General features: G+C 43.2%; 1 pseudogene; it reads right to left on the bottom strand.

Moving 5' to 3' along the window:
* LOC139452815 (5-hydroxytryptamine receptor 4 pseudogene) overlaps nucleotides 1–22,522 on the bottom strand; it is a 90,316-nt pseudogene extending 67,794 nt beyond the window's left edge.
* Between the last annotated feature and the right edge of the window lie 2,209 nt (nucleotides 22,523–24,731).

Below are 24,731 nucleotides of genomic sequence, written 5' to 3'. Positions count from 1 at the left end.
ATTGCTATTAGATACCAAGGGAATTATTTCCTTATAAAAAGACCATTTCCTTTCGTACTGCTACAGCGTCAGTGGTAATGAGTATACTATCATTGAGCCATTTATATCCACTAAGCGATAAAGTCTGGCGAATACTCTCGTTAAAAACCAGGACTATTAACTCCCGTTCGCCGTTCCCTGAGCCTACCTTTGCTTCCACGGAGTACCGAACACGATTACACACAGCGATGACGACTATGCTGTTTACGTGAAGAGAACCCCTAAATACTTACATATCATATATGGTTTGATATTAAGCCTATACAAATTTTATGTGTTATATAGGCTCTATTATGATGTAAAGGGTTTAGTATCTAGACTTAATACGACTCCTAGATAGATAGCTATGTACTGCTGCATAACGGACTTATTGGACATAATACCGAAGCTATAGATATAAAGTTAAGTAATACATAGGATTCACGCCGCTTTTAGCAATATTCCTGCAATATCACGGCGGGAGACACCAGAGATGGGCTTCACACATTGTAGCCATGTCGGGAATCGAACCAGGGTATTAGGCGTGACGAGCGAACGCTTTAACCACTTGGCTACCCGACCGCTCCTATTGGACATGAAATCACATACGACGTCGTGGTTCAGGTTCATAGGACATACGTCGGCTGTATACATTATGTATAGGGTATCGGTTTCATGGACCTCACAACCTGGCACTATTATAATATCGCCTGATCTCGTTATCCGGAATCCCCGAACAATTACTTCCCAGAACGTCCGTAAAGTAAAATGGGCCTTTGATAATTCGGGAACCCGTTAATGCGGACGATTTTACTGGATAAAAAACGGATATTCTGGATTAACGAGTTTAACTGGATAAACGAGGTCTTGCAGTAGCTAAATACTAACGGAACTTACTCAAAACAATCTCTCAGGTCTTAAACGTTGTGCAGAGTTGCATCCCTTGGACACACCAGGTTCGTGGGTTCGAATCCCGGTTCGCCCCGATTAACATTAAGCTGACACGCCATGATATAACTGGAATACTCTACACTCACCCCTTGCAAAACAAGATTGTTTCAGAAACGCAAAAAAACATTCAACATCAAGACGGACATATAAATCAACTGGTGGGACTTTACAACGTTTCATGAACACTTTCCTTGATAGGGAGTTTAGGACGTTCCGTGAACACATTCATTGACAGATTCACAGCGGTAATTATTTCTGTGATTTCGTATTTTCATTTCCTTCTGAATACGTAAGCAACGAATTTAATAATACATAGGATTCACGCCGCTTTTAGCAATATTCCTGCAATATCACGGCGGGGGACACCAGAGATGGGCTTCACACATTGTACCCATGTCGGGAATCGAACCAGGGTATTAGGCGTGACGAGCGAACGCTTTAATCACTTGGCTACCCGACCGCTCCTATTGGACATGAAATCACATACGACGTCGTGGTTCAGGTTCATAGGACATACGTCGGCTGTATACATTATGTATAGGGTATCGGTTTCATGGACCTCACAACCTGGCACTATTATAATATCGCCTGATCTCGTTATCCGGAATCCCCGAACAATTACTTCCCAGAACGTCCGTAAAGTAAAATGGGCCTTTGATAATTCGGGAACCCGTTAATGCGGACGATTTTACTGGAAGCGAATACGTCCGGTTTAACGGGGCATCAATGTAGTTTTAATGATTGGGGATGGTTTTACGCAATATTGCAATATTCCAGCAATATCACGGCAGGGGACATCGGAAATGGGCTTAACACATTGTACCCATGTGGGGAATCGAACCCGGGTCTTAGGTGTGACGAGCTAACGCTTTAACTACAAGACAACGCCCTGCAGTTTTAATGCCCATATTGGGTAGATGTTAATTTAGTTTACAGGGTTAACGTGTACATATTCATAATTTACATAAAACTAATAAATAAGTTGGGTTTTATGCCTGTTTTAGCTCCAGGAAGTCAATGGGGGTTGAAGTAGTGTTCCCATGGTGGGACCAGACTTTCGGCGAAACGAGGGAACACTTAAATTAAGTGTACCAATACCCATAATGAAGATTGAGTGAGTTGGGTTTAACGCCGCTTTTAACAATATTCCAGTCATATCACGGCGTGTCAGCTTTATGTGGGAGCAAAGCCCGAAGTGATGCAGGTCTCAGACGTTTACCACTACGGTTTATCCACGAGCACGGGTATGGTGCTGACAAACCTAGAAACATAATTGGGGCGAACCGGGATTCGAACCCACGATCATAGGTTTCTGGCGTGCCCAAGGGACGCAACTCTGCACAGCGAATCGAGGCGCCTTAGACAACTGGGCCACCCGTGTCCCCCATAACGAAGAGAATACACAAGCTTAATGAACACACAGCGGAGGAATGTTTAACCGCAAGGGGGTTAAACATGTATGCGCCTCAAATGTTAAATATTTACAATACTGGCTGCAATCTGTATAATATTATATGTTTATGGAAATGACGTCGTAGGCTAGACAACTTTGCCCAATCGATTTAAAATCCTTATGTCAAAAATTTTAAAACAAAAGGAATGATCATATTCCATGAAATTGGTAAGTTTCAACCATAACTCTTGACTCTTGATTCGATTCTATTCCAGACATGGGTCACAGTGGAGACATATGTGGTGTTCCCCGCCGCGGTATTGCTGGAATATGATTTGTGTGTTGGTTGTTTAACGCCACACTCAGCAGTACTCCAGCTATATGACGGCGGTCTGTAAATAATCGAGTCTGGACCACACAAGCCAGTGATTGACATCATGAGCATCGATCCACGCAATTGGGATCGATGACATGCATCCACGAAGTAAACGAGACTGACCACCCGTTAGTCGCCTCATACGACAAGCATAGTCGCCTGCTGGAATATGAGAACCGCCCTCCGCATCACTCCCTGCCTCAATCACTCACTCACACACTCTCTCACACACTCACTCATGCACACAGCTTAATAATACACATGCAGGTCACAACTTACCATGCGTGTCCAGGGTGTCCACACACATTAGTGAGACAACACAATGTCCACGAGTTAACGCCGTTGCGTACAGGACATGCACGACAAGTGATGTATTGACGATATGTCCGACTATAGCATGATAAATCACATGTTGCTGTGTCAAGCTAAAAGGGTCGGCACGACAGCTGTTTCTGTGAAATATTACATTGCTTAAACAACAAGCATTAACCAACTAGCCAAGCTCCCGATAAGTCAAGCGTACGTTCGCGTACGTTCGCTTACGTTCGCGTACGTTCGTGTATATTCGCCTTCGTTCGCGAACGTTCGCGTACGTTCGTGTACGTTCGTGTACGTTCGTGTACGTTTGCGTATGTTATGTTCGACTTATACGCTGTTCGCTTATAAGCTGAAAACGCCAAAAGCCACACACAGCTCGCCAGAGACCTATGACGGTTCCAATCTTGGTTCGACCGGACATTGTTTCTAGGTTTGTCGGCACCACATCCGTGCACGTGGGTTTTTCACCAAAGTGGTAAATGTCTGAGACCTGCATCACTTCGGGCTTTCTCCAAGGTTACAACTGTCAAGGCCCCAGAAAAGCTCTCAGAAAGCTATATGTTAGACATAGTGGAGGATATTTCCAAATTTGACAAACATTATGTCCGATGAAATTTCCTATTTTGACTTGTACCACATGTTGCCGTGTTTATTCAAGTGAACGATTGACTTGCCTTTGCATGTGTTTGTGACGGGTGCTTAAAGTGGGGCAGGATACGATCACCATTTCGCGAACATCTAGTATCGTCAACATTTGATAGTAATTTATAAACACATGTTTGTGATAGTCCGAATCGTACACTTTAGTAGAGATATCTTATAATTTTGGAAATTTGTTTGTGAAATCGCTGGCCACTTTACTGAGTGATAACAAGAAGATGTGATGTACTCCACATGTACTAGTCAAAATCCATCAACTAGATTGTCGTTTAAGATGGCGTAACTTTGGTATCCCAGGTGATCTTGACCGGCACCTTATCGAGCGGATATCGGCAGTCCGCTTGTTTCTATCGATGGCTATTAGCTTTATACTTTAATATGAACCTGAGGCTTTAATTGTGTTAAATCTATAGTTTTACACATTTGGCATTCAAATTTGATAAACATCTTCACGTAAACGTTTTCGACAAGTAAATCGACTAATTAGAACACGAAAAACGTAACGACCCTTCGTGTTCCACAGCTGCCTTTCAGTTGTCGATATGATCCGTTGCTAAATCTAACTGATTAGGCCATGGTCCGGTTGTTTAGACTTGTATGGGTGGTCTGGTGGATGCTGAGAGATTTCATCCATGACCGATTAGAGAAGCCATTAAAAACTGGAATGAATGAGCACCATTCAAACTTCTGTTGAAATATTTGTCTTATAAAACCAGTATTCCTGTGGATCCTGGGATCCAGAAGTCCCCACTGCCTATGCGAGTCGTAAGAGTGGACTAGAAGGAAATCGGATTGTCAGGCACTGTGACTGTCGTGTCGTCGTGCCCCAATTGTGTTAATGTTTTCAACCATTGGTTTGGATTGTCCAGGCTCGATTGGGGGCAAGTTGGCCACGCCGTCTGAGGAACAGCGTTTCGCTGTCTGGAGTTGCGTCCCTTGAGTACGCCAGACACCTGTGATCGTGGGTTCGAATCCCGGTTCGCCCAAATTATGTTTCTAGGTTTCTCAGCACCATACCCGTGCAGGGTTTCATAAAAGTGGTAAACGTCAGAGACCTGCATCACTTCCGGCATTCTCTCCACATTAAGCTGACACGCCGTGATGTAACTGGAATACAGTTTAAAGCGGGGTTAGACACACGCATTCACTTACTCATGGAGTATGTGTAGACAGGGACATCGGGAAGAGGTAATGTTCACCACGCGCTGCAGCTTTACAGCTTTTTCTCTGTCACGTAAATATCCCCTATACAGCATAGATATTGGGGAATTATTTTCTGTAATTCTTACTGAGAAACATAATGTTTACTTCACGCTCATTGGTTAATCCAAGCCAAAGAGACCCTGAGTGTAGCGATATAAATAATTGAAGATGACGTCATCTGTTGTTCATGACTTCACATTAGGAGAAACAGGCAGAGTAGTGTTGAAATGTATATGGGGGGGGGGGGGTCATTGAAAATCAGTGTTCGCGAAAAGGGTAAGCATGTTCTGACTTGCCAGTTGACGTTATTTTAACGGTGTGCGCACCACCGGAACTTCATTGTACAGAGACTAACCAACTCGTTCCCCGACTGCAAGTGGTATTTCTCTCATACTTCAGCGTCGACACGCCAAAGGGTCGAAATCTAAAAAATAAATTGAGATGGTCCCTAAGTCCACAAAACTCTTACGTAATTCTCGATTCAGGCCACACGTATATCGCGTAAATAAAAGCGATAAAAACCTTTTCCACAATCAGAAGAAATATCTTTGTACGATTCCAACTATATCATAAGCATGTGTTTATAAATCGCTATCAAACAGTGATACCAGGTGTTCATGAAAGGGTGAGCTTATCCTGCTCCAACAGTGGCACCCGTCACAAACGCGTGCAAAGGCAAGTCAATTGGTCACTTGTTAAACAAATATAAAATAGGGAATTGCATCGGACATAAATAGGGAATTGGTCACCGATAAGACAAATCTGGAATGTCCTCAACACGTTTACCATAAAAACCCTTTGAACGTTTCACTAAGATCTTGACTATTGTAACCCTGATCAGACAACTTTTGAGCAAGAAAACCTTCAGGGAAGGAATGGGCTCCGCTGAACCCCTAAAATAAAATGTAGACCCCAAAGTCTGGAGCTGATCGAAATTGTTCAAAATGAAGGTAAAGCCGACAATTGGAAAGTTGACGTCACCGCATTTGTTATACAATCTTGTGGATATGTTTGGTCCTTCTTTATGCATGGATCTAAATATGAAACATATGAGGCGGTTCCACTGGTCTCTGGTTCAGCAAGTCTTTTTATTTAAACATTATCTGTCATATTAATGAGTGACTGTGTGTCGTCAAATGATTAAATCGTTCACTCGCCACACCAGAGACCTTGTTTCGATTCCCCACCTAGGTATACTATTTGAATATACGTTTAGACTTTGTGAACATCCTCTATGTCACGTATATGGACCACACGTAAACAGCGGTGCGCTCAGAAAAAAGCCTCTTGTTTGTCGTGTGCAGTTGCCATGTGTTAATCACATCAATGCCAGTGAATCATGACGCTAAAAACCTCTTCTGTACACAACCTCTCAACCCCCTCTCAACCACATCTGTCACTTGTAAACCCATCCTTCCCATAAAGTAAACAATGCACATATGCCTACCGGATACAAAAAGAATGTGTTATGGAACCAACGTATATAACATATAAAAACAAAATGGTTTATATCCGCTGTGGGAGGTTACCAAATGTCTGACAGCGTATTTGTGGAAAGGTCGAAACACGGAGGATCAAGATCTGGAAATGTATTTTACGCAATCTTACGTGTTTTTGCAATAAAACACGGTACGCGATTTACTGCGTGTATTCAAGTCCGTAAACACGTTATCAAAACAGCACATCTATTGGTACAAGTAAACACGACACCAGGTGTTTCGCCATTATACACTACTGTTGAAAATAAACCGTCTCTCAGCCACAACTACAGCGCGAACAGGTCGCGACAGTTAGGCGATTGTACAAGTAAAAACAAAGGACCGTGACGCGACAGGTTCTATTCTCCAGACTGAGCACGTGCACGTTGCGAAGTTCGTTCTGTGTGCCGTGATGCATCCTGCCTCATATTGCAGTGGTGCGTTAATAATTTGACTTTCTGTGACCTTTTCATACATGTTTCATCACATGTTTCGGTAGATATTCGAGACCGATTATTAACTGGCAATTACGTTTTAAATTTAATCAAAAATAGACAATGCGTGATCCCCACGTGTAGCCCACAATAGGAATATGCTGTGGTATATATTATTAATGCATCAACCGCGGTAGTTGGAGGGACGAGTCGTGACGGACTATCTTCTCCCTTGTGCCGTGTATTGATTTGCTCGCCCCAGTAATCATCTTTTCAGACTAAAAGTATTAATTAATATATAATTTGCAAATAAATATTTCGCATGAAAACACAAAGCGAATAAGTACATGATATCTGAATTTTACATGAATACATTTCGTTCCATGCAAAGAAGCGTGACGGCAGCTTTTCAAACAGTTTGATTGAGTGATTACATTTAAAACCAATATAATCTATTTAATAAATCATTTTGTGTCCAATCCATAACGCGTGGGTAAGGTTTCGTTGTTAGCAATATTACAACATCAGACACAAGGATGTTCCCATGGTGTAATTATGTAGGGAATCAAATCCGGGGCTTATGCTGAACCACTGATATCCTTTAACGCTGTGACGTAAAATATGGAGTGAAAAGAGTGGGTATTCCAGTATTATCAAGGCGGGGAACACTAGTAATGGCTTCACACATTGTACCCATTTGGGGAATTTCACTCTTCGTACTACTAATTCACCCGTCAGCCTCCCATCTACTCATCCTCACTCACCCACCAGCCTCCCATCTACTCACCCTCATTCACCCACCAGCCTCCCATCAACTCACCCTCATTCACCCACCAGCCTCCCATCTACTCACCCTCACTCACCCACCAGCCACCATACTACTCACCCTTACTCACCAACCAGCCACCCTTCTGCTCACCCTTACTCACCCACCAGCCTCCCATCTACTCACCCTCATTCACCCACCAGCCTCCCATCTATTCACCCTCATTCACCCACCAGCCTCCCATCAACTCACCCTCACTCACCCACCAGCCTCCCATCTACTCATCCTCCCTCACCCACCAGCCACCCATCTACTCATGCTCCCTCACCCACCAGCCACCCTTCTACTCACCCACCAGCCTCCAATCAACTCACCCTCACTCACCCACCCGCCACCCTTCTAATCACCCTTACTCACCCGCCAGCCTCACATCTGCTCACCCTCACTCACCCACCCGCCACCCTTCTAATCACCCTTACTCACCCGCCAGCCTCACATCTGCTCACCCTCACTCACCAACCAGCCACCCTTCTACTCATCCAACAGCCTCCCATCAACTCACCCTCATTCACCCACCAGCCTCCCATCAACTCACCCTCACTCACCCACCAGCCTCCCATCTACTCACCCTCACTCACCCACCAGCCTCCCATCTACTCATCCTCCCTCACCCACCAGCCACCCATCTACTCACCCTCACTCACCCACCAGCCACCCTTCTACTCACCCACCAGCCTCCAATCAACTCACCCTCACTCACCCACCCGCCACCCTTCTAATCACCCTTACTCACCCGCCAGCCTCACATCTGCTCACCCTCACTCACCCACCAGCCACCCTTCTAATCACCCTTACTCACCCGCCAGCCTCACATCTGCTCACCCTCACTCACCAACCAGCCACCCTTCTACTCATCCAACAGCCTCCCATCAACTCACCCTCACTCACCCACCAGCCACCCTTCTACTCACCCTCACTCACCCAACAGACACCCATCTAGTCACAATCACTCACCCACCAGCCACCCATCGACTCACCCTCACTCACCTACCAGCCACCCTTCTACTCAACCTCACTCACCCACCAGCCTCCCATCTACTCACCCTCACTCACCCACCAGCCACCCTTCTACTCACCCTCACTCACCCACCAGCCACCAATCTAGTCACCCCCACTCACCCATCAGCCGTCTATCTACTCACCCCCACGAATTCTCTTCACCCGCCCTCAGGTCCATTCATTCATTCATTCATTCATCAACCAATCACTCAAATCCACACATTCATCAAAAGTCCAAATCCACCCACTCACTCGCCAATTCATTCACCTCTCACTCACCCCATGTATTGGCCATTTTCTCATTCATTTTTTCACTCACTAGATCCCACTCACTCACCCATTCATTCACCCCTCACTCACCCTTCACCCAAATATTCATCAACTCACCCTTCACTCGCCACTTCACCCATTCACCCCTCACTCGCCCATAAACCAAATATTCATCTACTCATCCCTCACTCGCCAATTCATTCACCCCTCACTCGCCCATTCACCAAATATTCATCTACTCATCCCTCACTCACCCATTCATTCACCCCTCACTCACCCTTCACCCAAATATTCATCAACTCACCCTTCACTCGCCACTTCACCCATTCACCCCTCACTCGCCCATAAACCAAATATTCATCTACTCATCCCTCACTCGCCAATTCATTCACCCCTCACTCGCCCATTCACCAAATATTCATCTACTCATCCCTCACTCACCCATTCATTCACCCCACACTCACCCTTCACCCAAATATTCATCAACTCACCCTTCACTCGCCCATTCACCAAATATTCATCTACACACCCTTCACCCGCCAATTCATTCACCCCTCACTCACCCATTCACTCCTTCACTCCTTCACTTGCCTATCGCCCATGTCCCGGGGACTGTAGTAGTGATATCGGTTTGCCTCCCAGAGCGAGTAGAGCGGAGTAATCACAGCGTCCCCCACCCAAGTAACGTTAGACCCCTAAAGAGGCCGTGTGCCTGGCGACTGCATCAACATCGCGTGTTGTAACATTCGATCGAATAATCATTTGAAATTGACAGACAGAACTGATAAATGTTTGAAGACAAATAGAACCAGACGACCGTGGCGTTGTTATACTTGCATAGACCGAGTTGTCCCACGAAGAAAAACATGTTTTGTAATTCCCCACGTTCATTTTTAAGTGAACACATGAAAAAGATAAATCTAGAATACAAGATCAATCATGCTGGTCCATATGTTGCACACAAAATTAAAAGGAATCCGCGGTGTGGTGATGTTTCAACAACAGCCTAAAACAAGTAACACAACCAACATTATCAACACGACCAACACAATGAGTACAACCAACACAATCAGTACAACCAACACGACCAACATAATCAGTACAACCAACACGACCAACACAACCAGACCAATAAACAAAATCAGTACAACCTACACGACCAACACGACCAACACAACCAAACCAATGAACAAAATCAGTACAACTAATATAATCAACACAATCAGTACAACCAAAACGACCAACGCGACCAACATAATCAACACAATTAGTACAACTAAAATTACCAACGCCACCAACACAATCAACACAAGCATTACAACCAACACAATCAACACGACCAACACAGCCTTAACACTCTATTGCAGCCTAATTTAGGTCATGCCCTTTCGCTCAACATAATTAAGGTCGATCTCTCCACACGTTGACCGTATGATCCCCCCTGCGAGGGGGAAGTCCGTCAAGTATTGACCATTACGTAACCAAGGACCATTGGTAATTCTGAAGTGAGAAATAGTGAAATAATTCTCCCAATCTTTTGATCTAAGGTAGCTGAGTTCGTTATCATTACCAAGTCATGAATGGTTTCCATGTGAGCTTGAAAGGGACATATGTTAGGACATCAAGGTGTAAGGATTATTTGATGACCGTTCAAAGATACCGTATTTCCACTAATATGGTCTCGGTCAGCTTCAGCGAACGATTGTTCCCATTACATTTGAGTGAGTAATTTTGGTTTAATGCCGCCTTGAACAGTTTTGCAATTATGTCACGACCAGTCAGCTTCATGTTGGAGGAAAGTCGAAGTAATGCACGTCTTAGTCGTGTCGGGGAGAGCCGGGATCCGAACCCACGATAATAGGTTTCTGGCACGCAAATTGGGCCACTTGTGCCCATTACAATTGAATGGAATCAAGTTAACTAACTAAAATCCCATCTCCTCACTTCCGGTTTAAGATACAAAAGGAATCAAACTTCCTTTGATAGACGAAATACGGTGGTTCAACGTGTCAGATGGTGAAATAAATCCTCCGCACCTTCCTCTCTGACACCATGCACCGAAAGCCACCATTACCATCCCATGCGAACGCGCATAACGCTCCTGAAGACCACGATGAAGTAACGTGTTACGTCACTCAAAGGCGTTATAATCAGGTTAATATACGTTCATACTGACAAACAGAAACCGAATCATCATATGAATTCCTCGAGGTTTCCAGCTCTGCTCTAACAACACCTCCACTGGGTATATCGTGAGAGCATTCCAGACCGTCGGGTCGTGGCCTGCTACAGGATATGGCTGGAAGTCTCTGAAGTGTCAAGGTGATAATAACTTGGCATCGGAAAGATCTCCCACACTTTAACCTTTGGTGTAATATCAGACATGTTGTTATCACGAAGAGTCAATAATGAGACTTCCCAAATGTTCCTGTTCAAGATGGTGACTGGTGAAAGGTGAAAACTGCAACGCGGACACGTGTTGGTGAGCTCACCGAAGGGCGTCGAAACACGTTTAAGTCATGTTTTAAATTATTTCCCTGTTAACCGCCCTCGTGGTCTAGAGGTAGAGCGTCTGCCCGGAGAGCGGAAGGTCCGGCGTTCGATCTCCGGCCGCGTCATACCAAAAGACGTTAAAAGATGGTACTTGTCGTTACCCTGTCTGGGGGCACGGGTGGCCCAGTCGTCTAAGGCGCCGCAATTCGCTGTGCAGAGTTGCGTCCCATGGGCACGCCAGAAACCTATGATTGTGGGTTCGAATCCCGGTTCGCCCCAATTATGTTTCTAGGTTTGTCAGCACCATACCCGTGCTCGTGGGTTTCACCGAAGTGGTAAACGTCTTAGACCTGCATCACTTCGGGCTTTCCTCCCACATTAAGCTGACACGCCGTGATATAACTGGAATACTGTTAAAAGCGGCGTTAAACACAACTCACTCACTATTCATGTTAAACTGCGGTATGTCAGTGAGCGAGCACTATAAATCGGCATCAGTCCGAACTAGTACAAGCAGCCAAACAAACACACACACGTGCATGCACGTTGCTATATAAGTGCAGTAATCTTGGACGCGACGTTAAACCCAATTTTTTTCTCACCTCACCTATTTCCCTGTTATGGTGGGGTGAGCAATGTGAGGATGTGGATGCGGTCTCTTGAGGTGTATGTGTGCGCGACCGTATATGCAACATTGTTTACGATATTCATAGTTAATTAATCCAACATTGTTCCTGATATTCGGAGTCAACATATTCAATCTTGTTCCTGATAGTCGGAGTCAACATATTCAATCTTGTTCCTGATAGTCGGAGTCAATAAATACAACATAGTTCCTGGTATTCGGAGACAATATATTCAAAATAGTTCATGATATTCGGATTCGGACACCATGGATGCGTCATTATTCATGATAGTCAAAGTCAATATATGCAACATTTATTGTTCCTGACCGCCTCCGTGGTCTGGTGGTAGAACGTCCGACCAGAGCGGAAGGTCGGGGTTCGATCCCAAAAAAACGATAAAAGATGGTACTTGTTGATACCCTGCTTGGCGTGCGACATGAAGGGGCTAAGATAAAGACTGGTCGGCTCGGAGTCAGTATACTGTGTCTGAGTGGGGTATCCATGTGAAACTATGGCATGGTATCTCAGTGGGCTAGCACGATAAAATCGGCATTAGTCGGTACTAGTACAAGCACACACACACACACACACACACACACACACACACACACACACACAGATGCATGCATGCATGCACATCGCAATATAAGTGCAATAATCTTGGACGCGACGTGAATCCCCACTAACCTCACCTGTATACAACATTGTTCCTGATGATATTCATGGTCAATGAATGCAACAGTGTTCCTGACATTCAGAGTCAATATACTCAACATTGTTCCTGACATTCAGAGTCAATATACTCAACAGTGTTCCTGATAGTCAGAGTCAGTGTATTCATTGTTCAAAATATGAATCGTCAATATATGCTGAAGTGTCTATGATTTTCGAAGTAAATGTATGCAAAATTTCTCATGATATTCAAAGTACCATTTTCTCCACAGCGTTTATCACACTATCAATCATTCGTTTACCTGGTCCAGGCCTAATCCCGATCAATACAGACTCAGACTTGAAATACATAATTGTGACACTGACTTCGTCCTACAAACGCCAAACTAAAAGCCGTTAGTTTCCAGTTCGAACAGATCCCCGGCATCTTTTGCTTGTTGTAAGAGGCGACTAACGGGATCGGGTGGTCAGGCTCGCTGACTTGGTTGATTCATGTCATCGTATCCCAACTGCGAAGATCAACCATGTTAATCACTGGATTGTCTGCTCCACATTTGCAGACAGCCGTAAGATGGCCGGAATATTGCACATTGCGGTGTTAAACAACAATCGTGTTCAGGCCTCGTCTCAACTGTCACGATAGTTTTATGTCTGGTAAACATCAATATGGACTAAACTGAATAGATCATATGTACAATATGTATTTCGTCTTCACTGTGATTTAGACCAGTCTGCATGTGTAATACGTACAATTATATACCTTCAGCCAAACATCGACGGATGGCGTGTTGCAGAACGTTTGTATATGTAAATGAGATAACAAAGTGTTGTTACAACTTTTAAGGCAATGTCCTCCCAACTGGTCATGGAATAATTTAATCGTAACACTAAGGGCTGCGTTGTCGATACTCAATGTATGTGAATCCACTTCATTCCTCCATTAGCCGTGAATACACACAACAGACAAATCACTGTAAATACGTACAACCGACACACAACAATGAATACACACAACGGACTCGCAACCGCGAATACACACAACCGCGAATACACACAACTGACATACAACCGTGAATACACACAACCGACAAACAACCGACACTAAACCGTGAATACACACTCCAACACACAACCCTGAAAACACACAACCGGCATACAACTGCGAATACACACAACCGACATAAAACCGTGAATACACACAACCGACAAACAACCGACACTAAACCGTGAATACACACTCCAACACACAACCGTGAAAACACACAACCGACATACAACCATGAATACATACAACCGACATAAAACCGTGAATACACACAACTGTGAATACACACAACCGACATACAACCGTGAATACACACAACCGACATACAACCGTGAATACACACAACCGACATACAACCGTGAATACACACAACCGACATACAACCGTGAATACATACAACCGACATAAAACCGTGAATACACAAAACTGTGAATACACACAACCGACATACAACCGTGAATACACACAACCGACATACAACCGTGAATACACACAACCGATACACAACCGTAAATACATGCTAAATACGTGCTGAAATGTTGCCGTATAAAATTCATGGAAATCAAAGGAACCCAAGGAATGTTGTGCGAACCCTTCTGTTGTCTAACACTGAAGCAATGTGTAGAGTAGATGACGCGGTGGCACCTGTTTTACGAGAAATATTGCCGTGTGTGATGCCATCCAAGTGTACATTGGTCCAAGCTATCGCAAAGTTTCTTCTCTCTAGGACTAAGCCGTGGTTTGATTCGCTGGTTCAAAATAGACACTCTAATGCATTTTTTTAAAGCGGCCGTGTATATTCACGGGAGGTGGATAAACGTAGTGTTTACAAATCTGCGAAAAACTAACGATGTTAGGAAATGTGACGATACACCATCCCGACAGAATGTTTGCCAGGATTAGTGTGTGATTGTTGTTTAACGCCGCAGAAATCATTGCAGCAATATCACGGTCGTCTGTACGTAACGAAGTTTGGGACAGGCAAACCAGTGGCTGAGGAACGGTTCTCGCCGGTGTGACAGACCCGGCACATTGGATCCATATCTTCGTCAGCTATATACTGGGGACCTAGTTTGGGTCGGAATCCCCACAAGGTTATACGGCTATATAGGTTGTTTGTTTGTTTGTTGTTTAACGCCGCACTCAGCAATATCCCAGGATTCCCCCGTAGAATACATAAATAGAATCTAAGAATCACGACTAAGCTGCTTATGTTGACGGAGGAATGCAAAAATCGAGTCTGGACCAGACAATCCAGTGATTGACATCATGAGCATCGATCTACACGCAATTGGGATGCGATGACATGCATCAAACCAAGACACCGGGCCCAACCATCCGATCCCGTTACGACAAAAATGGGTTGCTGGAGACCAGATCCATTGCGGATCTCCATGAGGGGCGATATATGCGCTGACATTACACGTTGGTTAGGTACACGATCTTAAACAAAAAGAGATCCAACCCAAATATACTTGTGAGTCAAAAGTCCTTTCAACTTACAACCGACCTTTCCTGCATGCCGTCTGAAAAGAGGGTTTCAAAATCTATTTACATTTCATGTACCTTATTCTCACTTGTCACAAAATAGACATGTATCGATACGTCACGATTTGATACCTGTAACGATATACGACCTCACAATTTGATACCTGTATCGATATACGACCTCACAATTTGATCTCTGTTTCGATTAACGACCTCATAATTTGATGCCTGTTTCGATATATGACCTCACAATTCGATACCTGTTTCGATTAACGACCTCACAATTTGATACCTGTATCGATATACGACCTCACAATTTGATACCTGTTTCGATTAACGACCTCACGATTTGATACCTGTATCGATATACGACCTTGCAATTTGATACTTGTTTCGATTAACGACCTCACGTTTTGATACCTGTATCGATATACGACCTCGCAATTTGAAATCTATTTTGATATATGACTTGCACCTCCACACTAAAACTAAAAGACTTCAAATCCTTACTGAAAGTTATATTTAAGCACTTCATGTACATTTCATCCACACTATATCCTTTCACTGATACAATTTCGAAATGAACACATGTACAGAGAAAAAACTAGTCCCGCGGTTCTCGGGAAAGTTATTATGTATTGCCGTGGCGGTGAGAAGCTGTCATGATTCGTTACACCGACAATGTGTTAACCCTGACGATTTAGATAGTAATCCTGGGTATCGTTTCTGACTGGTGTAATACATCCGTACTCTTAATATCCTCTTGTTCCTGGTTGAATGGGAGGCCCAATTGTCATCGCACTTCATTGTGCAAAGTTGCGTCCCTTAGGGGCACCAGGATCTAATGATTTAGGGTTGGAATCACTGATTCGTTGGGAAATCAGCACCAACCCGTGTACTTTCACATACTTGTATTTCCATTAAAATCTGAATGAAATATAAATACAACACTCAAATATCGGAAAACGTATCCGAACCACGAACTTTCGTCTGCACTCAATAATGTCAGTCATACATGTTTCATGCCGTTTTTTTGTCATTAACCACGGAATGAACACGTGTTTTGATAAATTATACATCATCTTCTAAGGTCAAATTGTCGTTCGCTTTGAAAGTTGTTTTCATTTTGATGAAAGAAACCCATTTTAATCAAGTTATCAAATTCAGCTGCCACCTTTTACCTTCTACAATGAAGTTCAGAATACGCTCGTACTAATCGCATCCCTGAACAAAGAGCTCTGAACCAAACGATTTTTCGAGGGATTCCTAGGGTTCCGACAATCGGGATGAAAAAATGTAGGGATATAAAGGGGTTCAACATATAGGGCTTCGACAGTGATAATTTATTTAATTGTTTTTTTTGATTGACAGTAATCAGGGTCCAGTGGTCTAAGGTGCTTGTGATGAGTTCGAATCCCAACTTCATCCGGATAATGATCGTTGGTCAATAAACACCATACCCGTGCTCGTGGGTTTAGAATACCTACATCACTTCGGGCTTTCCACCCAAATTAAGCTGACACGTCGTGATATAACTGAAATACTGTCCAGGGGAGCAACAGTCCCGATCTAACTCGGGCATCTCACCCACACCACCACCGTCCTCTTCAAATCTGACAACTTGAGTGTGTATCGTTTTACGCCGCATTTAGCAATATTCATGAATATCACTGCGGGGGCACCAGAAATAGGCTTCACATATAATACCCATGTGGGAATCGAACCCGGGCCTTCAGTGTGAGGAGCGAACGCTTTAACCACTAGACTAGCCCATCTATCCTATATAACACAGATATTACCCGCGCACCAGCCTGAACATGGACTGTTTCAATAAAAACACAAAAGTTATCTGAATACTATCTGCCCGATATGATGTCATAACCATGCGTTTTACATCGTCAGCTGTCAGGACGAGACATCACGATATCTAGGACTTGACTGATAGGCTGCCTAAAACTATCTCCGCAGACGGTTGATACGCAGATTACATCACAGAACAAGAAAACATTGATGCAGAGCATCAAAGTTCCCCGCCATATGTGATGCCTCACAAACGCATAAATATGATGTTACTGAAAGGCATGATGGAGCACAATTATATTAACCACAAATAACACAACTTTGTTGTGGAAAAAAATATTATTTATTTTGAGTATTGGGCAATACAGTTGATACATTTGCATAGGTTGCAATAGTTTCTTGTTTAACGCCGCAGTATTCCAGCAATATGAGGACGGTCTGTAAATAATCCAGTCTGGACCAGATCATCCAGTGATTGACACCAAGAGCATCGAACTACGCAATTGGAATATGATGTAATGCATCGACCAAATCGGCGAGCCTGACTACCCAATCCTGTTCGTCGCCTCTTACGATGATTGGTTGGTTTGTCGTTTAACGCCGCACTCAGCAATATCTCAGCTATATGATGGGGTTCTGTAAATAATCGAGTCTGGACCAGACAATCCAGTGTCTAATATCATGAGCATCGATCCACGCAATTGGGATCGATGCCATGCATCAACCAAGGCCTGGTCATCCGATCCCGTTTGTTGCCTCTTACGACAAGCATAGTCGCCTGATATACTGTTAAGATGTAACATAACATTTCATCCATACTACTAAACAGAAGTAAAACCGCTTGTCCATTCGGATCAATCTGACCTAAACCATTCCGCTGATGAGAGTCATATAATGCATACGAATCAAAATCCGTAAAAATTGCAACAGAGACATCATTAAAAGTTACCAAAAGTGACTGGGATATCAGTATTCCTTGTTGAAATGATTCTATGAAATTTGTTTTCCCTGCTTCAATATTTGGAGCACCTGTGACGGGGCCATAAAACTGATTATGACCTAAATACCCCTCATAGCCTATGTGACTGTAGAGAGTTGTGCCTTCATCCAACCGATTATCGAGGTCAGTGGAACACGGTACAGACGCAAAAAGATTTGAGCCATGGGACACAAAATATATGAGTGACCAGAGCTACGGCTGTAAATTGAATTCCATTAAACGGTTGAAAAATACTACAGCCTTGATGCAAATTCGCCGACACACTACTCCGATTTTGCTTTGACTTTGCTACCAAACGTTTCACATGTGGCTATGTGCGGTGCACTAATTAAAAAAAACCCGGGGGACTGGTTTAATTCAAAATACGGAATATAACTTTTCCAAATATTTCAAGTGAACATGAGCATCCAAACAAAGACGTATATAGAATATTGTATATACGTCCGTGATCCAAACAGTCAAAAGTGTAGAATATAGAATTCAGCCATATTACATTTAAATTGAGATGTCGTCGTTGTTCATGAATAAGCATATTCAGAACATAATTTTTATTATGCTGTTATTTACGATCTCCGGAGTATAGTTCTTCTTTTGTATACACCGTGACAATAAAAAAATTAGTCCTTGAGGAAAAAAGGACATTGGATTACACATGAATGGTTTAATAATGTCAGCTAATGGCCAGAAGCGGTCAGATGCATCAATCAACTTCATAAAGACGATTTTGAAGTATCTCTTATTGCTGGAAAAGAACAGCATCAACATTCCACGCACATGATTTGTATGTTTTGTTTCCGTAAATGCGTGGCTTGAAATTTCAAATAAACCAACATGTCCACATCCATGCTACAAAAATTAACGTTTCCCGTATACTTCCCCGCCTTAAGGGCGGGGAAGAATGAACCCGCGGGGTCGGCCGAGAAAAGAACTCCCCACGGTTCAGATACATGTCCGCTCATGATATCTGAAGTTCATTTAGGCAGAATAAGACACCAAGGAACAGACTTGCTAAACCTCCACAGGCTTCAACAGGAGACACAAGGGGAGATGCACTTCAGTGGGTCACGTGTTGAAGTGTGTACAGTACACGCCAACATTCTACTTATCGTCTACCTCAACCATTGCTGCACATATCGCCGCATGCTTGCAGTGAACTAAAGTCATGTCACAGTCATTGCCATAAATATCTACTGACGAGTGCTTGCAATCAACTCACGAGTCAATCAAACCAACACATTGCTATTATAATCGCCGCATGCTTACGATAAACTAGTCACACCACTGTCATTGCCATAAATATTTACTGGCGTTCTTACAATTAACACACGAGTCAATTAAACTCACAATCATTGCCATTAACATCGCTGCATGCTTACGATAAACTGGTCAAACCACAGACATTGCCATAAATATCTACTGGCGTTCTTACAATTAACACACGTGTCAATTAAACCCACATATTGTTATTAATATCACCGCATGCTTGCGATAAACTGGTCAAACCACAGACATTGCCATAAATATCTACTGGCGTTCTTACAATTAACACACATGTCAATTAAACTCACACTTTGCAAAAATGTGCCGTCTTGTGCCTCCGACAACTCAACCCAAACCACAATTATAGACTCTCGATCAAACATCTATAGATCAATCATCATTTAATATGCATTGCTAGGAGAATAAATTGCCTACACATGGTTGTATGGACACGATTATTCACACGACGATCTACATTGAGGTCCCAAAACCTGGCTTGTAGCTTAAGCCAACTTTAAGCGAACTTAAGCCATGGCATCACCATTGGTTAAACGTCTTGGAAGCGTTTTGGAGGCGTCTTGGAAACATGGGAAGTGTTTTGACAGCGATGTGAGGGCTTTAAGAAATATTCCAAAAACATTACTGCCAGGTACATCAGAAATCGGCTTCGCACATTGTATCCATGTGGGGAATCGAACCCGGGTTTTCGGTGTGACGAGCGAACGATTCAACCACTAGGCTACCCCATCTGTCCTATATAACACAGATATCACCCGTGAAGATCCGGGTTGGAATTGGTCTTCAGCAACCCCTGCTTGTCGTAAGATGCGACTAACGGGATCGGGTGGTCAGGGTCGCTGACTTGGTTGATGCATATTGTATCCCAATTGCATAGATCGATGTGCATGATATCAATCACTGGATTATCTGGTTCAGTCTAGATTATTTACAAATATTGTTATTTGCGGTGTTAAACAACACACGTTCCATAATACGTCAGGCGCAATTATGTCAGTGTTTGGTAATAACCGGTAAAAGTCTTAATGCCGAACGTAAAAATCTTCATTCGAGAATCACACTCAATTCCTAACACGGATAGGACTGAGGCACAATACACTCACCGACAGTATTCTATGTCTGAAGCTGCTGTAACATGTGTCTCCATATGTTCATCAGTACTCTCATTGCCTTTCTACAAAATGATTTTCAGATCCATCAGTTCCTGAACATTGGCCGCCAAGCATTGAACATGAACAAGCATTTGGGACTGAGTGTTTACGCCGCTTGGAACAGTTATACAGTTATGTTTATAAAGACGTTGCTGTTCGGCAAGATGCAGGTCTTTAACGTTTGCAACTTTGATGAAACCCACACTGAAAATCCAAGAATTATAATCAGGGCGAATTTAGAATTTAAATCCACAATCACACGATCCTGGTACCTCTAAGGGACGTAACTCTTCACAGATGCTTGCGGTGCCTCTGGTAAAACTTGACTTGCCTTTGCATGTATGTGACGGAGGCCACCGATAGGACAGGATACGCTCATGGTATCCTTTGACAATTACAAGGTTGCGGTATTGCTTTGATTGTAACCTTCATGTTACATATCCTTTACACAGTGTCCAGATTTACGAGGTTACACTGTGTACAGCAATAGCGGCAAATACTATCAGTGGAAGACAGTCTCGCGATGAGATACATAGATTCATCCTAGTGACAGATGTCTGCAGAGGGAACTACTTCTGCCATAATCCCTCTCTATTTTGCCTGTGCACGTACGCGAACTAAGCACCTCCGCTGCGGAGGGTTACAATATTGTTTATGCGATTTTAACTCTCTGATAAAGTGGTATTTCGTTGTACACATGGAATTTTGTTCCAGCAATGTTAGGTTTTTTTTGGTTCTTTTTGTTTGTTTGTTTGTATGCTTGTTGTTTTACGCCGCACGCTGAATACAGTGGATAGTACATAATCGAGTCTGGACAAGACAATCCAGTGATTGACACTGTAAATAACGATCCACTCAGGAAGTGCAGATGACAAACTTCCAACCAAGTCACCGAGCCTGACCACCCGATTCTATTGTTCACCTCGTATGGCAAACAAAGATTGCTGGGGACCTGTTCTAGCCGGCCACCATAGGCTTCCGATGCTAAAGGATGCTGGATGATAAGCCATGTAGAAAAGAGCTGTACAATGAATATGAAGCACCGTCAACCCCTACTCCACTCGTGGGATGCCGTCCTTGGGGCATTAGCTGAGAACGCAAATTAATACAATCAAACACGCTCGTCGTATGGTGGACGAAGAATGTTTGTTATAAAGCGAAATACCAACAGTAGCGCTGTATACTTATACATCCTCTTATTCAAGCCATTGCGAATATCTACCCACAAGCGAGTTGTACTGGTAAATGTTCACATGTGCTATTCAGAACAGGTTTTGTTTGTCATAAATGAAATATGGTTACTATAGTTCTCAATTTATATCAGCGGCGTTTGTGTTTTGTCCGGGTTTCATTGTGAATCGACCGACCAGTGTAGTGGATAGAGCATGTTCCTGGAGAGCGGGTCGTCGGTGGTTCGATCCTCTGGCCGTGACATACCAAAAGACGTTAACAGATGGTACTTATTGTTACCCTGCCTGGCACGCTTTTAGATGATAAAACAAGGACTAGTCGGCCCGGAGTCTGAGTGGAATATCCATGTTTAACTGCCGCATGGAATCTCAGTGGGCTAGCACAATAAAACCGGCATCAGTCTGGACCAGTAAAAGCAGCCACAAACGCGCATGCACGCCGCTATATAAGTACAATATTGTGAACGCGACATTAAACCCTATTTCATCTCATTTTCATTATTAATCAATAAATGAAATATCATATTCTCACACATACATATAGCATTCTATAACATGATATAAACATAAAGCATGATGCTATAACATGATATAAACACCACATATTGCATCACTGGATGAAATCAGTTTGTTCTGTTAACAAAGCTATACCCCCTCCTTACCAATACTTCCGATGCATTGTAGAAGCCTTCATTCCACCAAATGTTCATTGGATACATGCCCTATGATATATACGTCAACAGTTGAACTAATCAGCATGAATTAAAACCAATCTTACCTTAACGACCATACTAGGGTCCTGGATAACTTCTCCACTCGAAGAATTCTACAACGTACTATCCCTACATTGCATCTTAACGGTGACAGACATACACGACGAGCGGCAGTCAGGGCTGTTTCTATGCTGGTGTGTGCTCGGCAATCAATGGTAGCAGATCTAACGAGAAAAACCAGAAGCGCTATAGCACAATAGCTTCTGGAATCAGAGGAATGGTATGTGATAGCGCTGTACTTGAACCGGTGGGTTCGGGAAGTGTTGAAGCAAGCTAGTGCTGAATTGTTGCAGAATCCGACTAGTTAACGTCTGTTATTTCTATGAGGTTGTTTTTCTTTTCCACTTATTTTGTTGTTGTAAACGAAATATCTGTAACTTTGATAGCTTCACATAGGCTATCCGTAGATTTCTTTGATTAGAAACTCTCCGTGAATGATTCTAACCGATTCTGGTTCCTGTAAAGTGTTGCGACTGGCGTAACTCCAACACTTCAACATAGCCGGTGTGACTGGGATATCTGATTACATACATAACAAGGGCGGTCGGGTAGCCTAGTGGTTAAAGCGTTCGCTCGTCACACCGAAGACCCGGGTTCGATTCCCGACATGGGTACAATGTGTAAAGCCCATTTCCGGTGTCTCTGATAACATAATTAACATAAACTTACGGCTTGCGTAACTCAAGCACTTTATCACTGCCGACGTGACGGCGTATCTGATTACATAATTAACATAGACTTACGACTGGCGTAATGCCCGCACTTTAACACTGCCGACGTGACGGCGTATCTGATTACATAATTAACATAGACTTACGACTGGCGTAACTCCCGCACTTTAACACTGCCGACGTGACGGCGTATCTGATTACATAATTAACATAGACTTACGACTGGCGTAATGCCCGCACTTTAACACTGCCGACGTGACGGCGTGTCTGATTACATAATTAACATAAACTTACGACTGGCGTAACGCCCGCACTTTAACACTGCCGACGTGACGGCGTATCTGATTACATAATTAACATAGACTTACGACTGGCGTAACGCCCGCACTTTAACACTGCCGACGTGACGGCGTATCTGATTACATAATTAACATAGACTTACGACTGGCGTACCTCCCGCACTTTAGCACTGGACATAATCCTGGACAAGTAGAAGCTGCTACACATACACGTGCATGCACGTCGCTACGTATACTTGTTGTAAGAGGCGACTAACGGGATCGGGTGGTCAGACTCGCTGACTTGGTCGATGCAAGTTATCGTATCTCAATTGCGTGGATCGATGCTCATATCAATCACAAGATTGTCTAGTCCAGACTCGATTATGTCCAGACCGCCGTCATAGAGCTAGAAAATTGCTGAGTACGGCGTCAAACATCAAATAAACAAACGTCGCTATATAAATGCAATAATATTGAAGGCGACAATAAACTTAATTTCATCCCACCTAAATATATATTACATGAAAGAATAAAGGTTTTGAAATATTATTTAACATACCAGATTACCACACGTGTAGTGGACAACACACAAAGAGACAGTGGAAGTGATAGGACGGCGTTTGTACGTGGGCGATTCCTCGACATTAAGATAAATGTCATCAGAGAAAAGTCGATTAAAAAGATGTTAAAATACACAATTTCCTGCATTTTTCCTGGCGATATGCATGTTCATATCTTTGATAATCAGTCACAAATAAAGGGAAATTGGCAATAACGAAAAATTTGTGCAGGACGTGCATTACTGCACATGAATATTAGAAACACATATTCACGTTGTTTTTCATGACAGGTATATTATAAATATGGATTGCATTCTTGAAGTCTTTATTTCCTCTCGGAAATGGGTATTTTTTGGCATATAATAGAAGTCGTAAAAAATTATGTCATTAAGTGTCCTGTTTGAATAAATATATAGAATAGTAAAATAGGATCGATGTGTGTAATATTAATTTAGACACACATGTATCCATGCAGTGGTCACGGTTGCCTGTTTCATAAAGGAGTATAGATTCTTGCAGAGGCGGTTTGAGCTTATGCACAGTCCATTTGCATAAAACACTATACTATAATACATGTCGATTTGTTACGCCGTTATGAACCGATAAGCAGATCCAGGCATCTAAGGGGCGCAACTCTAGCGAGTTGATGGAGGTTTTTATTACCTATGTCACTATAGGATGAAACCAAACATGCAGAATATAATTGTATCCTTCGGTTGCAGCTGTTTTCATCTCTTGATATACAGGATGCGTGATATACTGATCAGGATGTGGAGG

This window comes from Haliotis cracherodii, unplaced genomic scaffold (assembly GCF_022045235.1).
Source record: "Haliotis cracherodii isolate W230 unplaced genomic scaffold, xgHalCrac1.p SCAF_9, whole genome shotgun sequence".
In the NCBI taxonomy this organism is placed as follows: domain Eukaryota; kingdom Metazoa; phylum Mollusca; class Gastropoda; order Lepetellida; family Haliotidae; genus Haliotis; species Haliotis cracherodii.
This window is presented reverse-complemented; position numbering and strand designations above follow the sequence as displayed.